Raw genomic sequence first — 14,126 nt, forward strand, 5'->3', positions numbered from 1 at the left:
TGATTTCCCTTCCTATATTTTTTGCAACTAAAGGTAAATCTTTTACACATGATAATTTATTCATACCTCATGCATTTTCAATCTGCCACATAGCCCGTACTCTTTTTTTTTTTTTTTTTTTTTTTTTTTTTTTTTTTTTTTTTTTTTTTTTTTTTTTATGGTGACTGACAAAGGCTGTGAATAGAAAGTTGTAAAGGAGCTAGTGTGATAAAAAGGAAACATTCCTGTAGTCTAGGCAGGGAGGAAGCAATTCCTACTTTCTCTGGCAAACTGCATTAGCTTTTCTCCCCCTTAATGCGGCAACACCACTGAGTAGGTCTCTGACACAAAGGCTGCATTACCCACTGATGGAAGAAGCAGCTATTACTGGTCCATGCTGCTGCCCAGGGGCAGCTATAATTTCACTCTGTGTGTGTGTGTGTTTCACCTGCAGCCTCTCTGAGGGGCTCATCTGTATGCAGTGAGGCTGAGAGCCTGGCCAGCTCACATCCTGCCCCCATCCACAGCATGTCATGGTGCCAGCACCTAGGAAAGGCATTAATATTTATGGTGAGCCAGCACAAAGAAATCAAAGCATCTCTGTCTGCTTCTTGATTTATTCCACTCTTGATAAATTTAATTTTGGAGGAATTTTTGGAGGGGAAAACCCAAAGCCAGTTACAGTGAGGCAGGAATGCACATGTGTGATATTCAACTCTAATTGAGAAAAATTCATGCTGATTTTTTATTCAGTGAATATGGGATTCCCTTTTCAAAATTTAACACATTTTATATTTGTCCTGATTAAAAAAAGAAAAAAAGTAATAAATACTTTTTTCCTCATTAAGCATTTCTCTTTCTTGATGGAGAGGTAAAAGGATATCCTTTCTTCCAAAATCCAGAGATCATTTATGCAGAACCATAATTTATTAGAATCCATATGTTTGTAGTGCCATTTCCACAGATGAAACCATCCCAGAGCTTCACAGTAAATCATTTTTTCTTCCTTCCCATACCAAGTACAGAATGACCAAGAGCTATCTGTGACTGCTTAGGCTGGGTTTGAAATGTTTTCTGTGGGTAAATGGAATTAATACAATTAATACAAAATTAATACAATTCCCAGGGTGGAATTTCTGAGGCACAGTCTAACAACTGGACACTGTGGTGCTGTAGCTGCTTTACTGCTTTACCTACCTCAGCCCTTCCAAGTCTTTTTTTTTTTTTTTTTTTTTTTTTTTTTTGGGGGGGGGGGGTGGGGTGTTTTTGGGTTTGTTTTTTTTGGTTGTTTTTTTTTTTTTTTGTGTTTTTTTTTTTTTTGTTTAAATAATCTCTTGCAACATTGAGCCTGTGACCTCCCTGAGTGGCCAATGAATCACCAAAACTCTTAAGATGGACAGTCTTGTGTAGATAGCTGCACTGCTACATCAGGAACAGTGATGTTTCCTTTAAGGAAAGACTTGCTAACTCAGCCCACACAGTGAGGTTTTAGAAATTGGGTTCAAGTCCTTTGTCCCATCTCTTTGTCAATGAGTCCCTTTCTGTCCTGTGTCTAATGAGTGGTACATTATGCAAAACAAGGATTGTCTCTTGCCTTGTGATGACCACAGCATGTAAAAGGCTTTTGAAAAATGATGAATTTTGTTTGTTGTAAGGAAATGGGACAGGTGTGCTCTGACTGCCAGTAAATAAAGGCAAGTGGGCAGACTTCTCTTCCTTTAAATATGGTCATCTTTTCACATTCGGTCACATAATGAGGCACAAGGCCTGCACTGCACCTTTTGGTGGCAACTCCTTTATCCTTTGTAGTTTTTGTAGGAAAGGAATTGGCAAAGCTGCACACGCCACATACATACTTCTGTTTGCCATATAAAGTGCAAAATTCCCAATCATTTGGAGTATTTGAAAAAAACCTGGCCATGGAGGCAGAGCTGTGGAAGGGACCGGGAACTGGGGCCAAGACCCTGTTTCTGTGTCCAAAGATTAAAGTCTGTTTCAGTAGTTTCCTGGTCAGGTACCTTTTGAAGCTGAGGCAAGGGAGGTTCAGAATGAACATCAGGAAGCATTTCTCTACAAAAAAAAAGGGTGGTCAAAAACTGCAACAGGCTTCCTAGAGATGTGGTCAGTGAACTTAGCCAGTCAGTGCTTAAGAGCCATTTGGACAATGCCTTTAAGAACATGCCTTAACCTGGTCAGCTCTGAATTGTCAAGCAGTTGGATTACATGATCATTGTAGGTACATTCCAACTGAAAACATTCTATTCTTCTCTTTCTTCTTTCCTTAGTTAAAGCATTCAGCTATTCCCAAGGTCTCATAAAGCCTCAGGCAAAGATTTTTCTGCCTTCTGTATGAAAAGTCTCAGCTTTCAGCCCAGATACTTCCAGAGTATCTCCAGAGCTCCCAGTCTCTTCCAAGTCAACCTGTGCAAACCATAGGATTGTAATAAGGGGGGTTTGCCCCATTCATAAAAAGTCAGCCCTTGACTGTCTGTCAAGACTACCACAACAACAAAAGACGTAAGAACATTTTGGTTCTAGAGCTGTTAACCCCGAATCCCCTGAGTTGCTTGACTTCACCTTAGGAATTTCTCATTTAACATGTGCATGCATATTGCTCCTCCAACTCCATTCCCAGCCTCTTGGGTCTCAGACTGGCTCCCATTTATGACATATTTTACCCTTTCAGCTGGACAGATCCTTCTTGAAATCTTTCCAGCTTAGTTACAAAACCTTCTGCACTTCATGCTAAAAGGACGGAAAATTTATAGACACAGCTCTCTACCCTTCATGTTTATAACACACTTGAATGACTAATAGTTTCCAATGATGCACTGGGATATTTAAATTTTTTTTTTCTGTTTTCTGATGTGTTGGAGAATGAAAGGAAAAGCAAACCAGCCAATCTGTTTAAGACAGGCCACCTTCCACACCAATAGACATTGACAGGGATCATGAAGCCTTGATCTTGCCTATGCTCACAACCCCAATATCTGGTTTATCATTTGGCAGCCCCTCTGCCCTTGATACCTAAACCCATACTTCGCAATATGGTTGAGTAGCCATGGCGGTGTTTAGTTGAAGGTAGGACTTGATGATCCTGGTGGTCTTTTTCAACCTTAATGATTATATTGTTCTATTTTTTTCAATTCATTTCTCCAGCTAAATGTGAAGCCCTTTGACCAACAGCTCTGCGTGACTGCAATTTGCCTGCCCCCAGAGCTCTGATGGAAGCAAGAGTGACAACAGTGTTTGTTTCCATGAAGTGAAATGTTTGGAACAAAGATCTGCATGTAGTTATGTATTTTAACTATGGATAACACCTGGTGACATGAACCTTGCTTTTAATTTGCTACCATCACAGGAATAAATATTTTATAATTATGTTGTCAGCAGATATTCGAGCATATATGCCCCTGGAATAAAAAACTGGCTTATCTTTATCTGGGACCCTTAGCTTGTTGTTCTCTAACATTGTCAGCTTTACCCCCCAAAAATTCATCTTCCCTAAAAACAGACTGTTCTGTTATTTTGGACGGATAACAAGACATGAAACCAGTGCCACAGCTTCTATGATGATTTAATTTTTTGTTACTTACACATCAACATAATATTCTTTTTTCCTAAGTAAAGTATTACAAAGGCATTATGGCTCTGCTTACGCACTTGGTAGCCCTGGGCAATAGTAATTTAACTTGTTTACCACATGAAATTCCTTTGTTTTCTCTACCTTTTTCCAAATTTAAGGCAGTAAACACACCCAAATTTAGTATTGAAAAAGCTTACACAAATTTGAAAATCCAGGCACTGGAAGAAAAGGTTAAAAAAAATTAAAAGCCAGTTAATTCCACTGCTCTCTTTCCTGCTGTAACAATAAACTGTAAACCTTCATGAAAGTTAACATTTGCTCTAGCTAGGTAGTAAAACCGCAATATCATATTTGCTAGATTAGTCATACATTTTCTTCCTTCGAGGGAAAAGTCTGAAATTCCCCTCAGCAAATTCAGAAAAATAAGGAAGATAATTAATGAAAATATTTATAAGAGTGATAAGTCATAAAAATATAGACAAAGTAAGTATGAACCAGATAATTGTTAAGTAATCTGGGATCCACATCAGAAAACCACTGCATGTTTACACATTTGACAGCATATGCGTCAAAGGGATACTTGAGAGCATGGAAAGTGTACAAGATCCTCAAAACAGTGATCTCCAGTCAAAGTAAGACATGTACTTATTGTAGTGGTTTCACATTCACAAATTTCTGTTTCCCAAAATTAGTGAAGTGGTTTGAGTGCCTACGAGATTTATTTAATTTATTTCTGCTGTGAGATAGGATTAGGAGAAAAACAAAGCAGACTCTAAACTTAAAAGGGTATAAAGACAGGTATATCAACAAAACTACAAAAAAGAAAAAAAAATAACAAGAATCAGATTGAAACCTTCAAAACAATTCTCCCCCTACAACTGTTCACTTTCCCACTGACAACATAAAGAAGCCAAACCTGGGATTTTTCATCAGTTTTACCACTTCAAAATAGTCTTTCATCAATCCTTCACACAAGAAATAGTTCTTTAGTGGCTCCCATGTCACAGATCTGCAGCCACTCGGAAACTCTGCAAACTGTGAAGTCTCTCCCATTTGGCAGCCTTCACACAGCTGTGCTCCTGGGCATATCAGCTTATTTAGGGTGAAGTTTAAGGATGAGTTGTCTATTATAAAATAAAGGTTCTCTTCATCTATCTCTAAAATTCATCTCAAGAAACAGAAGTCTTCTTTTTCTATAGGGGCAGAGGGCTTCATATCTCTTTCTCTCTATCTTCCTCTGTTCAAAATTCTCCATTAGATCACAGCTACATCAGTCCACAGCTACAACTAGAACTTTGCATTCTGCCAAAAAGCATTCTGTAAGTTACAGGGATATTTTAGTCTATTCTCCATGGCCTCATAAGAGAAGTCCAGCCCAAACTAGGCAACTCCTCAATCTTTGTCCCACCTAGAAGTTTTACTTTCTCTCTATCTTCATTGACTTCAGTCTCATGCCGTATCTCTCCATGTCTCACTCTGTCCTTTTCCTCTCCACTTGGGGAGAGGGTTAATGTCCTCAGATCTCATTTGTGCAGTGAAAGAGTTAATACCTTGGCCAGGTCTCTCCCTCTTGGGCTCACGGTGCTGGATTTTAAGGCCATGCTGATAGGGGACCTCAGTAGCATCAAACCAAGAGGTTGAAGCGGCCTGGAGAACAGCAGCCAGATCTCAGCAGCCAGGCAGGCTGATGGACACTGCCCCCACCCCTTGATGGTATCGGGGTGCGCCGCCCCTGGGGGCCCGGCAGACACCTCCCTCGGCCCAGGCTGGCGGCGGGACTGCCGTGGGTCGGCTGGATGTCGGCAGCCACGGCCTCCCCTCCTCCCGCCAGCACCAGCATGGCAGAGCAGCGGGGCCTGGCCCACTGCACGGAGCAGGCCAAGCCGCTTGGCACCCGTTCCCAGGCCGGAAGGAAAAAGAGGGCTTATCTTGGGATATCTCTGATTTTAACTCGGTGTGTTCACAGAGGCGTGTCACCTTTCTAATGGCTACACCAGATGTCAATATTCAAACCGAGTCACTGACTGAGTTTGCTGTAACTTCCTGGGAAAAATCACTTCCTTGCAAAACAAACACATTGATAAAGCCCAAACCAGCATCAACTACAATTAAATGCACCTTATCCTAGAAGGAAACAGTGATGCAAACCTTAAAATAAACTGGAAGCAATCACTATTAATTATGAATAATAAATTTCTGTTATTAATTCTGTTTATTTAGGGAAAAACCCCGACAAATCTGACAGGTATTCACCTGTAAATGATGGGTTTACTTCCATATTTGCTTGCACTGCAGAGTCCTTTTTAACTGCATTCCTTCACCAATGGAGTTCAAACATAGAAATAAATCCCTGAGTATATTTATCATGAGAAAACACCAAAGGAATAATGATATAAGTCTACATGCATATACATGATTTCCTAATTTACAATCAGGAAATCACTGATTATTTAAGAAGCACATTTTCTAGTGGGCGAAGAAGGAATGGCCCAATGGTTACTTGAAAAAAACCGTAGTAACAGAAAAACACTCATTTTTTATAAAAGGCTTGTAGACACTCTTCTTTCTTCATTATGCTGTTCTGATTTGGTCCCAAATACTGTTATATTATTTTTCTTTCCTGTTGTCCTGTTCAAGTGTCAACTGATGATTTGCTTTGTGGTATTACTGGCTTATTTGCAAGTATGAGGAAAAATAACAATAATACTAATACCAGCAGCAGTAGCTGTTCGAATATAATTTAGTTGCAGTTATTATTATATTAATAATAAATTATAATAATTATTATTACTATTTGTAATTTCTCTTTTCACTGTAAGGATTGCCAAGCACTGGAACTGGCTGCCCAAGGAGGTGGTTGAATTTCCACCCTTAAAGTTATTCAAGGCTTGAATGAATGCAGCCCTGAGTGAGCAAAGCCTTGGAACTAGATGGTCTTCAGTGATTTTTCTATTACAGATTCATAGAATTATAGAATATTCTGAGTTGGAATGGACCCACGAGGATCACCCAGGTTCAACTCTCAATTTTTTGCACAGGACAGCACCAAAAATCAAACCATGTGCCAGAGAGCATTGTCTCACCACGGCCATTGTGAGAACTCCAATTTATATTTCCAGCTGCTCTGTCCTGGAAATCCTACTCCTTTTGCTGACAGCAAATTGGTGATGAAGGAGTATGAACCTGGAAAGGATATGGTTAAGTAATATTTGTTCTTGGTTTTGGGGGAATACTTAAAGGTACTTAAAGGATGGGAGGTAGTCAGCCAAGAAGTCGTGTAGTCCTTACACTGATAGTCATGCCACTTTGATCAGCTGTCACTTTTTAAGGAAAAGGAAAAAATCAATCAGGAAAACAGCTTGACATCCAGAAAGTCCTTTGGGTACTTGCTTTTTTCTTGTTTTGTTGTTGTTGTTGTTGTTTGGTTTTTTGTTTGACTTTTAAGTATTACAATTTCTTAAGCAGAATTAAGAAGGGCAGAGTCTTGAAAAAGTCTCTGTTTTCCATAAAGGGAGGGTTTCAGTTACCTAAATAGGGATGTGTGCTGCTCTTTTACACAGGGGAAATACTTCAATCATCACTTGCAGCAGCTCCAGAGAGCTTGCGTCTCCTGTGATTCTGTTAAATAAATTACACATATGCAAAAACCTTGAATGCTATCTGGCATCTCTATCAGAACAAGGTGTGTAATTACCTGATTGAGATTCAGTTCTCTAGCACTTACAGCCATTTTAACTTTTGTGTAGCTGTATCAGCAGTGAACAGGCTTATCACATTCTTTTACACAGCCATGAAAAGACATATTTTAACTAAAGGGTAAATAAATAACTTCACCAAGCCAATGAGACCCATTAACAGTTTGTTTTCAGTATGCACATTCATACACTACTTGGCATAATTATTTCATGAAAATTTTGTCTCTAATGGGTTAAAAATCCTCATCTCTCCTTAGCTACTAACAATGCTGCCTGCCTGTACCTTTGATAAGTGTAGTAATATCAAATAGATGATCTGTGTAACAGGACATGACAGCAGCCTCAAAAAGGCAGAAAGAAAAGCAAATGAAGACCAAGCATTCTCCCACCTTTCAGACCCAATTCCCGATCCTGGGGTTTAGCTTTGTTATTTCTTCTAATCTGTTTGAAGAAATGACTCCTGGGCAGGGCATCCTTATTGCAGGGATCATTAATTTGAAGAGAGGCGAACGAAAAATAGGGAATTTGTATTTCAGTCACAAAATGGATCAAAGGAAACTTTCCTAGGGCAAAGTGCTGTTGTCAAGATTGTCCTGAAGAAAGGAAAATCATTACAGAGGATTATCTATAACACTGTTCTCAACCTTTATTTCAGCTTCTCTACCCCAAGGCAGAAATACAGTGTGACTGATTATGATTACCACACATGCACACAAAGACTTGCTCTTCCACAGTTATATTTTTGCACGTGTCTTCAGTGTGACGTTATTCCTAAAAATAGACCTGCCATGTACATATGCACTCACATATGCTCAACCTTAAGATTATGATGATTACTATTATAATAATTATTGCAGTAATAATAATAATAATAACAAAACCAACAAAACAACAACTAAAACAACAATCATCATCATCATCTCTTTGAGGTCTCAGATGGTGTGACTCAAAACACAGAGAAAAATAAATGTTCTGTTTGCAGAAAGATGTGGCAGGAAATTTGTTCCATATTTCTTCCTCAGTTACTGCTCACTGGAGCTTCCCAAAGGTCACCATTTTAAGTTGATTTTTCTGGTGAAACATTGATCCTTTCACTGCCAATTATCCCTAGGTGTGACATGGCTGGTGAAAACATATCTTTTATTAACTTAGAGCAGCTTTGGAGCTTGCTTGGGTAGTGGGACCCTACCAACACCTACACTACCCAATAATGGATCTCATTCTCAAGGCCCCATAACTTCTAGAGCACCTGTGTACCTGTGCAGCTAAATCTGGTTTCTCTCCAGAGATCCACACCTGGCACTTGCTACCTACTGGGAACGGTGTTCTGTCAAGCTACGCATATTTATGAATGCCTGGGATAAATTGTCATGGACTAAAGACATGTAGGAAGCATGCCAGAAATTGACTACTATGATTTAAACACAGTTGAATGCACCACAGTACTCAGAACGATACTGTGATCCTATTTACAATTCTAGGGTTTGTATAGCTCCTGGGACAGAGCATCATGTTAAGATGATAGACAAAGTTGCTTCTAGGGTCTTGCTCTCTGTGACAGGTGTAAAAATCCTATTTTTATAATCATGAGAGAGACACCGCTGCCCAAATGAAAGTGAAAACAAGAAGACCACAACTGAGATTTTACAAAGAATATATTTCATTGCAGAAGATTCAGCATTTGTTTTCATAATAGTTCAGTCTCAACTCAAAAGATGTTTGAGGTGATGTTATGGTCATCCCTAACATTAATCTCAGTACACTAATCTCATGTGCTGATCTCAGGGTTAGACATGAGAAAGATGAAATCACATGCAGAACAGGAAAAGAGAAGTCTTATTTCTTACTTTCCATCTTGTGAACCAGGTTTGGTGCAGGAAGACAGAAAAGGACTTTTGAATTTTTATATTTTTCAATTATTAGAATTGGCATAATGACACCTTCCTTGCAGTCATTGCATAAATGTGTTATCTATAGATTCATTTTAGCTCCTTTGCCAGATGTTTTGATAGGAAAGAGGTTTTTTATGGCACATTTTAATGACATTTCTTAAATAGTTCCTAGGTCATACTCCAGCAAAAAAGAATTTTCTCCTAAAATTATCATCAAAAAGAAATGCAAAGAAAAGCGAAGGTTATCAATTTCCAGGTTAGCTAAGGAAAAAATGTTAACAAAAAAATCAAGGCACAAAAATACGAGGATATATAACATGAAAAATTATATTAGAATGAGAGAGCTGCAACAGATTCTCTATGACAAAAGGCTGAAAGAGAGGGAGTTATTCAGTCTGATGAAGAAAAGGCTCTGGGAAGACCTTGTAGTGGCCTATTAATAATTAAAAGAGCATTATAAGAAGGCTGGGCAAAGATATTTTAGCAAGGCCTAAAGTGATGCAACAAGGTGAAATGGTTTTGAACTAAAAGAGGGATATATATTGCATGTATGTTGAATATATAGTGCATATATACTGGATACATACCAGATAGAAGGGAAAAAATCTTGATAGTGAGGGTGATGAGGCACTGGCACAGGCTGCCCAGAGAAGTTGTGGATTCTCCATCCCTGGAAGTGTTCAGGACCAGGTTGGATGGGGCTTGAAGCAACCTGGGATAGTGGAAGGTGACCCTGCCCATGGCAGGGGTGGAAATGAGGGGATCCTCCCCAACTCAAACTATTCTGTGATTCTGTGAAATCCTAGCCTTAATAAAAAGGCATTTTCCCCAACAAACACAAACAGAATTTTTATGCAGTCAAATATTACAACTGGATCACAGAAACACTGAGAATTGGTTGTGTTCTGCTGTGGATTAGTGAGTTCAGTGTTTACAGCAATGCTTAAAATACCTCTCTAGCCTTTCTGTGGTATGAATCCCCTTCAGAGAGGTGATCTCCTGGAGATGAAAAAGACAGAATGAAATGAAGTTGCCATCACAGCATGCTTGAGAGAGCTCAGTTCACTGGGATTACAGATGCGACGCATTCCTGTATTCCTCTTGGAAAGCAGACAGCTGTGCATGGCCATAGAGGCACAGCAGATGCCAAATGCCAATTTTCAAACCCTAGTGGTTACTTTAATTGCCCCTTTCCACCAATTTGAGATTTTGCAATGGTAGGAAAGCCACAGAGGTTGCTGTCACTCAAGTTCTCTGAACCTACAGCTGTAAGAAGAAAAAAATAAAAAGATGAATGTAGTAAAAAAGACACAAAAAACCCAAGAAAAAAACCCAAATAAGTAAACAAAAGTCCACGGGCTTTTTATAAGCTTGTAAACAAGAATATAAAGGGAAGGGAGAAAAGGAGTTGACCCAGTTGCAGATTTGAGGTTTTACCTGAAAGTTTCATAACGCAGCTGTGAGTGTTTTATGAGAGCAAGGATCCTCAGCAGTGAAGTTACAGCATGATGGACTCTGACATTTTGCAAAACTGTAAAATGTGCCAGTAGCTTTAACAAGCAGGAATGTTTTGACCTCTTGAGGTTCCTGTCCAATTTAGCCATTGCAAGTCTTTGATTCATACAATTAATGGTTACATTCAGCTGAGGGAGGGAGAGAAAAGGGTGACAGGAAATGCCACCTTAGAACCAAGACAGCATTCCTTTTTACTTTTTTTTTTTTTTTTGTGCTCTAGCTCCATTATCAGATTTTCCCTCCTAATTCTTTACTGTGTGTTAGATATTTTCACCACTTTAATTTTCCCTTGACACCTATATTTGCAAGCCTCTTGCTCCGTAAATATGCATTAATGGGTTTGACTAAAGAATCATAAGATTATTTTGCAGAGTTTTCATTTTACATTTGCTAGCGCTAACACAGCAACCACATTAGACAGGTTGTTTGGTTATTTCTTCCATTTTGAGGATAATCCTCTTCTATCTGCAATTTAGGGATCATTGCTTTTCTCTAATGGAAAAAAAAGGCACTTTAAGACCTTGCACACCCAAAAGCAAAAGTGAACACATGGGGGGCTTAAGTCATGCCTGAAAGATGAGGTGCTGTTAGGTATTAGGAAGAAGGTGCAAATTTAAGAGAGCGCTACAAGAGTAATTTTTTCCCCCTCACATTGATAAAAAACAGATACAACATTATAAAAACAAAAGAATGCTCATTTCCATGAGATGAGGAGAGGAAAAACTCTCCAAGAGGCTTGAAGTTTTAAAAGAGAGCCTGTTGGTGAAATAGCAATGTGTGCTGCCAAGGCATGTACCACTCATGCAGAGTTTCATTCCTTTTCAGTTAATGTTAATTCCAAAAGAAAACTCAGATCTCACCTAAGGATTAAAAAAAAACAAACACATTTTCCCCCTGGCTGTGCAGAGTACCACAGATTTGTCCCAGATTTGTCCCATTTTCAAAGGCAATTATTAGTCATGTCTTTACTGCTCCAATGTACTCCTAATGCATGTTTTTTTCCTGGGGTTTTCCAGGTATAAGCAGTAAGATTCAACCATGGAATTCCCATCCCTGGGATGCTGTAGATTTAAAAAGCTAGCAAGGGATCAGGAGACTGGACAAGTTTGCAAGAAGAAAATCTGAGCCCATACAGTAAATGCATGGAAAGCACTCCTATTTTAGAAATATTTAGTATCCTATTAATAAACATTTAAGGGAGAGATCAGGACTGGAATCACACATACATGCTCTGATACTTCACTTTTTCACTGGCGTCCAGATTTGACTGTTGTTGGAGATATTAGAAGGACCTCTTTGACTTACTGTAGCTGGTCTTACATTTTTATGTTCTTAGAAATCCTTAAATGTCCTCTGTCAAAATGTCTCTCCTTTCCTTAAGTGAGGACTGGAGACATATACAGAGTAGAGATACTCCACAGATTGCTTCAGGTATCATGACAGGGAAGAGGAATTGCATGAGGAAAACTAACAATAGAAAAAAACAAGATTTAAGATATAGGACAAGCCTGGGAAAGGTGCAAAATGCTTAAGAGTGGAGATGTAAATGAGGGCACATAGAACTTGTAGCTGAGCACAGACTCTAGCTGATTTCTAGAAAGAAATCAGCCTAATGTCAAATGTCAGGTTTATACTTCCAGACTCACTTAAATTATTTTTTCCCAAAACATTCACAGATATACACCTTTTCTTTTGAAGGGTCCTCATAACTCAGTGAGATAGATTAGAAAATCATAAATGCTTGGAGGATGGGGTTGTACTTCCCTGTTTGCTCATACAGCAGTTAGCAATTGGGATCATTTCTCAATGTGAACAATTCCTAGTATACACATTATTATATTTTTTTTTGTCTTGTTCTTCTGTCAGTCTTGCAGGTACTTTTCTCTCAGAAAATCTGCACATTAACACTTTCCATATCCTACCCTTTAAGACAATACATTAGCAAAAACATCCGTTAAAGAATTCCACACTTTCTTTTACCTGAATATAGATGCTAAAACTCAGTTCATTGCTCATCTCTGTGTCTCCATGTCTGCACAGAAAGTGAGTTTTGGGGCCAGACTGCATTTATATATAGGTGGTAACTAGAGGTGAGGTTGACTACAGCATTCACTCAGTCATTGCATGAAAACAATTATTTCATGTCTTGGAGTAAAATGCCTAACCTGTGAGTCCTCACACCAGATCTATTTTCTCAGAATAAATATGTGAGAAAATAGTTCTTTTGCTTTTCCTTCTAGCTTGTCACTGATCATGAAATGTTTCTACTGCCACAGAGAAATGCTGGTTAATCTTCAGTAGTTTGGTATAAATATCGAATGATTAGAACTATAGGATAAATAAGATGCTGACAGCTGAAATCCTTATATTTTGTCCATTTCTGTCCAATCATAAAGAAATTTATATCCTTCTTCTCAAACTAGAAAGTAGTTTCAAAATATCATATATAAATAATTAAAATTATACCTAAAAATGGTGGGTTGTTTAATGTATTGTGTTTTTTCAATATATAAATTGGTATTTATTCTTTACTAGTTCATGCTATTCCCTAAAAGTAAGCCCCAGAAATAAGACTGCATTAATAATTTACAACATATTTTATTTTTGTCTCCCTTATAAGCCATATTAAAGGCAAGTGCTGGGAGTTATGATATAACCCTTGCAAGAGATGTGAGTATCACAGCACTGATCTTACAGATGGGGAAAATAGGTCATGAAGGATATAAGGGCTGTATAACTGGGACATAAATTGTTCTGTATCCCTCACCCTCCACAAACTCTCTGAAGGAGGTATGTGAAGCTCTAAGATTTCTGGCATGGGACTTGACTGGAATTTCTGTGGTCTGCACATATGCCAGACTACTTCCTCAAAATCATGAGAGGAATCAAAGATACAGTTTGTCAAGATGTAGGTTTTTAACCAATGGGAATGCTAGAAAAGTATTTTCCATTTAGAAACCCAAAGCAATTTCTAAATATTGCATGTATTGCATGAATTTTATAGTTTAAGGTTATTTTTATACCTGCCCTAGGTTATTACTAGGTGCATAGAAATTTGACACTTTTTCCCTTTCTGTTCCCTGGTTAATCTTTTCCTTTGACACTTGTCGTGTTGTGCCTGTCTTATGCCCTATTTCACAGACAGCAGACATGCAGATGGATCCTAACAGGGAATGGTTCCTTTCAGGATTACAAAGAAAAAGAAATATATATATACAATTAGGTTTGTAATGTTCTTCCTTCAGCTGAGATTCACCTTGCTTAACTTAGACACATAAAAATTAGTTATTTCATTAAGCTAGTCATCTAAATTTTCTCTCTAATGAAAGGAGAGGAAAAAGGTCTCTTCAGAGAATGAGTCATCATGAACATGTTAAACATCTATTTTAGGGTAGGATGAATTCCTCTTTGGTAATATCATGTTCTCTCTCATGACTGTGGAGACAATTTAAATAATAA

This window comes from Sylvia atricapilla, chromosome Z, assembly GCF_009819655.1.
Source record: "Sylvia atricapilla isolate bSylAtr1 chromosome Z, bSylAtr1.pri, whole genome shotgun sequence".
Taxonomy (NCBI): domain Eukaryota; kingdom Metazoa; phylum Chordata; class Aves; order Passeriformes; family Sylviidae; genus Sylvia; species Sylvia atricapilla.